The following is an 8,247-nucleotide window of genomic DNA, read 5'->3' as shown; positions in this document are numbered from 1 at the left end:
AATTGCCAAGTGTACTATGGGCGTATTGGATGACAGCGAGGACACCTACAGGAGAAATGCAATTTCGGCTAGCGTATAGGAGCGAGGCCATTATCCCAGCTAAGATCGGACTTACAAGCTATAGAGTGGGAAACCATGACGAGAGTAGGAACAATGAAGCTATGCACTTGCAGCTTGACTTGGTGGATGAGGTCAGAGTAACGACCGAACAAAGATTAGCATGGTACTAGAACCTCATGGCCAAGCACTACAACTTAAGAGTCAGGCACAGAGACTTCCAGGTTGGAAATCTTGTATTGAGAAAAGTGATAGGTGCTACAAGAGATCCCTCCTAGGGAAAGCTAAGACCTAATTGGGAAGGACCCTATAGGATCGCTTCATAGCGGAAGGAAGGCATCTACCACCTAGAGACGCTAGACGGACAAATGCTGCAGCACTTGTGCAACACGGAGCACTTGAAGAAGTACTACCAGTAGACAATGGCACAAAGAACGACACTCCTCATTTCCAGTTTACTTCCTTTTAGTTAATTTTTGCTACCAGTTTACTTCCCTTTAGTTAATTTTTGCTATCTACAGTACTTTTTAAGTCTAAAGGGCAGCTTTTTGCTCTTTCAAGAACAATATTTTTCTTATGCACGCATTTATCACAATAAGAGGAGTTATTCAAATATGACTTGTGTATGAATGGGCCTCTACAAAACTACATCTATTATTAAGTCCACAAGTGGACGAGTTTAGTATTGGGTCTACAAGTGGACGAGTTCATCTCATAGGGATGCTTTGAAATTATTAAGTCCACAAGTGGACGAGTTCATTATAAAGTTCATGCATAGACGAATCTATTATTAAGTCCACAAGTGGACAAGTTCATTATTGGATCCACAAGTGGACAAGTTCATCCCATAGGGATGCTTTGAAATTATCAAGTCCACAAATGGACGAGTCCATCCCATAGGGATGCTTTGAAATTATCAAGTCCACAAGTGGATGAGTTCATTATAAAGTCCACGTGTGGAAAAATCTATTATTAAGTCCATAAGTGGACAAGTTCAATATTAGGTCCATAAGTGGATGAGTTCATCCCATAGGGATGCTTTAAAATTATTAAGTCTATAAGTGGACAAGTTCATTATAAAGTCCACACGTGGACGAATCTATTATTAAGTCCACAAGTGGACAAGTTCATTATTGTGTCTACAAGTCGATGAGTTCATCCTATAAGGATGCTTTGAAATTATCAAGTCCACAAATGAATGAGTTCATTATAAAGTCCACACGTGGACGAATCTATTATTAAGTCCATAAGTGGACAAGTTCATTATTGTGAACAAGTGGACGAGTTCATCCCATAGGGATGCTTTGAAATTATCAAGTCCACAAGTGGACGAGTTCATTATAAAGTCCACACGTGGACGAATCTATTATTAAGTCCACAAGTAGACAAGTTCATTATTGGGTCCACAAGTGGACGAGTTCATCCCATAGGGATGCTTTGAAATTATCAAGTCCACAAGTGGACGAGTTCATTATAAAGTCCACATGTGGACAAATCTATTATTAAGTCCACATGTGGACAAATCTATTATTAAGTCCACAAGTGGACAAGTCCATTATTGGGTCCACAAGTGGACAAGTTCATCCTATAGGAATGCTTTGAAATTATTAAGTCCACAAGTGGACAAGTTCATTATAAAGTCCACACGTGGACGAATCTATTATTAAGTCCACAAATGGACAAGTTCATTATTGGGTCCACAAGTGGACGAGCTTATTATTAGGTCCTCAAATAGGACGAGTTCATTAAGTCTACAAGTGGACAAGTCCATTATTGGGTCCACAAGTGGACAAGTCCGCTTTGAAATCATTAAGTCCGCAAGTGGACGAGTTTATTATTAGGTCCTCAAATAGAATGAGTTCATTAAGTCCACAAGTGGACAAGTTTATTATTTAGTTCCACAAGTGGATGAGTTAATTATTGGGCTCTCGAACGGGATGAGTTCATTGTTAAGGTCTATAGGTGGACGAGTCCACGAAAGTAGACGGGTTCATCCTAGATAACCACGAAGTCGTTTGGGAGACAAGTACATCTAACATGTATTCACAGAACCAGATGGAAATACACATATAAAAAGATCAACACATAGGAAAAATATTCTAAAAGTGATGGATGTAAAATATTAAAAAGATACCATAAATAAAATGAAGTGTTTACAAACAAGGCCCAAAAATAGAAGGACACTTAATATCGTCTGAAAATGAGATACAAGAAAAATAAAAAATTAAATTTAAGCTGGAAGGTTCCGGGTGACTTGAGTAAGGAGGTTCTTGTCGTCTTCAGTAGGAGGGTTCTAGGCATCTTGGGCGGAAAGGTTCCCGACGTCCTTAGGAGGAGGATCATTAGCAGACAGAGCCAAGGGAACGACGAGCCCTTCGACTGCAGGTTGGGCAAGGATCACATCGTCATCTTTTGGATCCCGCTCTGACTAAGTAGAGTCGTCAGTCTCCTTACTGACGGTGTTGCCACCTACAGGAGTCGTTGGCAGAGGGTTGTCTATGGTGACTTTGGATAAATCCAAGTTTAGGTAGACGGAACAACCTGCTTCAGGTAGTCCTTAAACTCGTCACCATAGTAGACAACACAGGCATCAATGAAAGGCTGGGAAGCCTTGAACTCTGTTATGGCATCAACCCTTGCCGTCTTAACCTGCCCACAAATGGCCGTCATCTCCGCCTCCAGATTTGATTTTTTTTCTTGCACCTTCTCTTGGAGACGGGCCTCCTCCTTCAACTTTTCAATTAAAGCTGTCACCTCCTTGTTAAGCGTACGGAGAGCCCCTTTGTACTGCTCTTGCTCATTGGTCAGGGTCTCATTACGCTTACAAAGCATGTTGATCACCCTTTCTTGAGTGACACTCCTATCTTGAAGCACCTTCATACGCACCTGCGCCTTAAAGCAAGACAACTGCCAACCAGTGAATGAACAAAACCAAAAGAAAATTTGAAAAAAGTATGTATCCTAGAAAGGTCAATTAAACCCGACGCCCCCAACTTTTCCATCATCTGTTCGGCACAAGGATCCAAGTCTGTGTCCTTGATGATCGACTCAATCATCTCAATGGCATGATCCTTATGCGTGAGAAGGAAATGGACGGTTCCCTAAGTGACGGGACCAATTGTCATCACTAAACCCTTGCCAGCTCCATGGCTAGGTTTTAGAGGTGACGATTTCTTTGGTTTGTCACCAACAGGGAGGGTCGGTCCTTTCTTGAGGGGAAGGTCGTCCTTCCCTTCGCTCTTTCTTTTGGAGGACCCCTTGGTGACGCCCTTGGGAGCTGACGAGGAGGCCCCCTTTTTCTCCTTTTATTTATGCACTGTAACTGACGCCCTTACTAAAGCCCTTTTCTTGGCTGATTCCATTTCTGCAAAGGGCAAATGACGAAAGTTAGATAAAAGACAGAAGGAAAACGACGAGAAGAAGGAAGTAAGAACTTACGCCGATGAGAGTAACTATACAGACAACGTGCTGCAGGTGTTGGCTCGGGACCTCCACAGTAGGCATGCAATGTATCAAGAGTGATTAGGTCTCTGCACTTCCGTTCGTCAAAAGGGATCTCAAGAACCTGACGAATAAAAGCTTCCTGCTTGTCAATTATACAAGGGCAGACGCTAGCAGGAGAAACAGACGACATTAAAATACTTAAACAAATAAACAAAGAAAAAAGTAAAAAGACTGACAACACTAAACCTGAGTCCTTCACAATACCCAAAGTATTGTCAAAACCATGAGGCATTGTATCCCATTCCTCTCGACGGCATACCCAATTCGTCCCTTGAACAAAAAAATATCTACACTTCCAATTCCTATTAGAGTCAAGCATGTTTGACACCAACCTAAATGCCTTCTTCCTCGCTGCGAAGTGATATATCCCCTGGGATGAGATGATATGTTGGGGTCTATAGCACCAAAAGAACTATACAAGAGTAAGCTGATGGTTCCCACCGCTAAGATGACCCCAAAGGATTTCAACTCCAATAAATATCCTCCAGGCGTTGGGAGCAATTTGGCTGATGGATAGTCCTAGAAAATTGGCCAACTGACGGTGTAGTGCCGTCAGTGACAACCTCAGTCTTGCCGTGAACATGGCATCATACTCATACATGCCGACGTCCGTGGTCTTCCCCGAGTAGCACTTTTCAAACATCCCAGGTAGACGGATTGGGATATTGCCAGGAATTTGATAATGGTCTCTTAAGTTCTTAAAAATGTTGGTCATCATTGTCAACTTGAAATCATTAATGGTCCACATCTTTGGAAGAATGAAGGGACGAGTATGACCGTCCTCTAGGCTTTCTAAATCTCCTCCCTCAAGAGCCGTCTCGTCACCCTCACCTTCATCTCCATCATCTTCTCCCCCGTACTCTTCGTCCTCTTCTCCCTCTTCTCCCTCACCTCCCTCTACATCCTCTACTTCCTCTCCATCATAACTTTTCCCTTCGTCAGGGGAATGGGCAGATGATTCCCTCTCTGACGACCAGGAAAAGCTTTCCTCGGGCTCATGACCTAACGGGAAGATTTCGTTGTAGCCCTCTCCCTCACGGACTGACAACTGTTCACTCATTACTTCTCTATCACCTACAAGCAACAGAGTAAACTAAGAACCTATTTGACAAGTCACTTTATAGAAGTGATGACTAACCACAAAAGCAGAAGTAAAAAGAAATGAAAAGAAGAAGACTTACAAGATTAATTGACAACTTAAGAGATGATGGGGTTCGTAAGCTAACAGCAACAAAGATAACAGGACGACATCTATTTCTCTTAAGGTTTGCAAAGATGAAATAAGGAAAAATGAGAGGAGGAAAGGAGATATTATAGGATGAAAATACACGGGCAAGGAAGCGACGCTTTTGTTCAGAAACGAGGCCAACCAGCTTGTGCCACGTGTTCCAGCATTTAATGATAACTGCTCAAGGAACCATTAATGAACACCCCTTTTTCTGAACGAATAAAAATAATAGAAAAGATACAAATCAAACTCCATAACTTGTCAGCTAAAGCCGATGGAGCTATGGAGTAGGGGGCAGCTGATAAGGGTAATTTTGGAAGAAGGATAAACTCGTCTGTTTATGAGGAAGCTGACGGTCCCAATGAACCTGTCAGCTTCAGTTGTGCATTTAGAGAGATGAAAACAACGATATCATAAGCTGACGACTCCATCTCAACACTCAATGACGTCTGTGTGAGACGACAAGGAAGCTGATGGAGAGAAAAAGGCCTTTGACAGGTCCAGCGTGGCCTTACTTGGCCTCCACAAATGTGTGTATATAAGGAAACATCTTGCGCTCCATGGTTAACCTTAATCAAAAGGATTCTTACAAGGAAAGGATCCTGCAAAATACACATATTAATGAGGATCTTCCCTACAAGGAAAGACCCCTCTGCCATCACATCAAATGTAACTTTAACCTTCACATCAAATGTAACTTTAACCTTCACATCAAATGTGCTTCTTTACCGCTCACCATAGAATCTGAAGTCCATGAGCACCCATTAACTCGCATTTGGAGTTTGATGAAATTCACTTGCGACCTTTGTGGCAAAGAAGGTAATGTGCCCTATCTTTGTGTCCCATACAATTTTTGTATTCATAGAAGTTGCACTTCTTACCCACGTAGTGTGAAAGCTATACATCATGACCACCTCCTCCACCTCACTTATTCTTCTCTTGAAGTCCATCAATCTATTTCCTAATTTTGTCAACTTTGTGTTCAAAAAGTAGACACAAACTATGGGTTTTACTATTGCTTAAGTTGCGATTTTATTGCCCATCTTGGTTGTGCTATGGACGAGTAAAATAGGGAGGACATAAATTTGATGAAACTTAAAGATGGAGAGTCCAGTGAGTCGAAAAATGAAGATTCAGAGCTTAATGAATCTAATGACTCAGCAACTTACATAGTAAAAAAAATCATTGTAAGTGAGGACGAAATTGAAATTGCCAAAGGAATCAAACACTTCAGTCATGAGCATGACTTAAAGCTTATTGATGAGGTTGAGAATAACAAACAATGCAATGGGTGTTTACAAGTCATTCTCCCTCCATTTTACAGTTGTGTCAAGTGCAACTTCTTTCTTCATAAATCTTGCATTAAATTTCCTAGAAAAAAGAGACACCCATCGACGCTCACTTACTCTCTTCCAAAAGGCACCTTGTAGGTCTATGTTGTTTTGGTGTGATGCTTGTGGCTAGCTTTGCAATGGCTTCACCTTCAAGTGTAATAAATGTGATTTTGATCTCGATGTTCAATGTAGTTTGATCTTGGATATTCTTACCCACAAAGGTCACAAGCATTGTCTTCGCCTCTCCAGCATAAGATATAGTCAAAACTGCAGTAGTCGTAACTTTGATAGGTCTCAAGGATTCTGTTGTATCACTTGTGAATTTGCACAAGACTTAAAATGCACTACACTACCACTTACTGCAAGGTACAAATAGCATGAGCATTCCTTCATTCTTAGTTATGCTGCTGAAGATGACTCTGGTAAATATTATTGTGATATATGTGAAAAAGAAAGAGACCCAAAACAATGGTTCTACTACTGTGCATATTGTAGTTATCCTGTTCATCTGAAATGTATTCTTAGGAAATATCCAAATTTTAAATTTGGAGTTTCTTACACATTTGACTATCACCCACACCCCCTTACTATTATTCAGAAAACTAAAGACCACCAAGCATGTCACAGATGTGACAGTCCCTGTGATGAAGAGTTTTTCTACCAATGTGTATCATGTAATTTCAACGTGCACACGTATTGTTTATAGAAACGACAAATATGGTTTTAATTTTTATTTTATACTAGACTTAGTGCACGAGTAAATTCTAGTGTGAGTCAATTGCCAATGCAATAGTTATTTTCAATGCTCTTCCTTGGCATCATGATTCAAATAAGACAAAAATACATTATACCAACTCATGGTTGTCTGGTTGTACCCTATCATAATCTCTTAGAAACAATAAGACACAAATACATTATACCAACTCATGGTTGTCTGGTTGTACCTATCTTGTCCTAATCTCTTAAGCATCTAGATAATATGAATTTTCAGTTTTTAATGTTTTATGGTACAATATTTAGAACGGGAAGTTGGCCCTCAATGTGGAACATTGATCCAGGCATGATGAACAATAGTGGAACTAAAAGGCAAATTACAGGTATCTTGTTATTTGTAGCCTTGTAGGACTATATCTCTCTCTTTTTTGTTTCTATGCTATTTAGACCGCATTCATTTTTCTTGAGCTCATATTAAATTGTCCATCTCTTTTTTTTTTTTCTTTTTTTTTTGCATTAGGTGGAAGCCCAATATTTTGCTTAACAAGTGTCCTTCCTCTTATCATAGAGGGTGAGGTTCTTTTATTTTATTTTCTCAACATAGATTTTATACATCATCACAGTAAATATATTAGCCTGGTATCTTAATTTGAAGACACACTATGTACTTTGTAAATGTTGAGGTTAGAAACATGGTGACTTTGGGTGAAATAATTATTATTTTCATTGATTTATTGGGAAAAAAAAAAGAAAAGAAAAAAAAAAAGTACCCAACTAAAGTTGTGTCTTGCTTGGTATAACCTGGTGGGCCTTTTAGTATCATACGAAGCAGAGCCCTCCCACTGATTTGGGTTAGGACAAAGACAAACCAGCCCATGCCCAAATGACAAAAAGACCACTCATTACTCCTCTCCCCTTGCAAAACCCTAATCTTCAGTTCACTTAACCCAATCTATATAAATACCTCTAACTCTCAGATAGAGAAACACACGCGGCAACTACATATGTTAGTACCACAATCTATGTTTCTTATCCAAAAAAAAAAACATGTAATACAATCTATGTTATTTTCATTCTGTAGTTTTTCCTTTTGTTATGTGTGTTTTTTTTTTCTTGTTTTGAAGCATAAATATGGAAGAGAAAAAGGCAAGGTACAGCTTCTTGGTTGGATCTAATACCACGGTCCAATCAATTTCTTTTTACAGACCTTGCAATATTCAGCTTAGCCAGTATCACTCGCCTGAACTTGACCTTCTATTTGATTGTTCAGACCCTTTTATTACTGCCACATTTTTTCTTTATAGAGATTTTCATTTTTGTGAAAAACTTGATTTTGAGTAATGTATTTGTAATGTGTTGGCAAACGCACTCTGTCCCTAAACCATATTTTTTTACGAATGTTCTGAGGCA

Source organism: Quercus robur, chromosome 9 (assembly GCF_932294415.1).
Source record: "Quercus robur chromosome 9, dhQueRobu3.1, whole genome shotgun sequence".
In the NCBI taxonomy this organism is placed as follows: Eukaryota; Viridiplantae; Streptophyta; class Magnoliopsida; order Fagales; family Fagaceae; genus Quercus; species Quercus robur.
Note: the sequence above shows the minus strand (reverse complement) of the source record.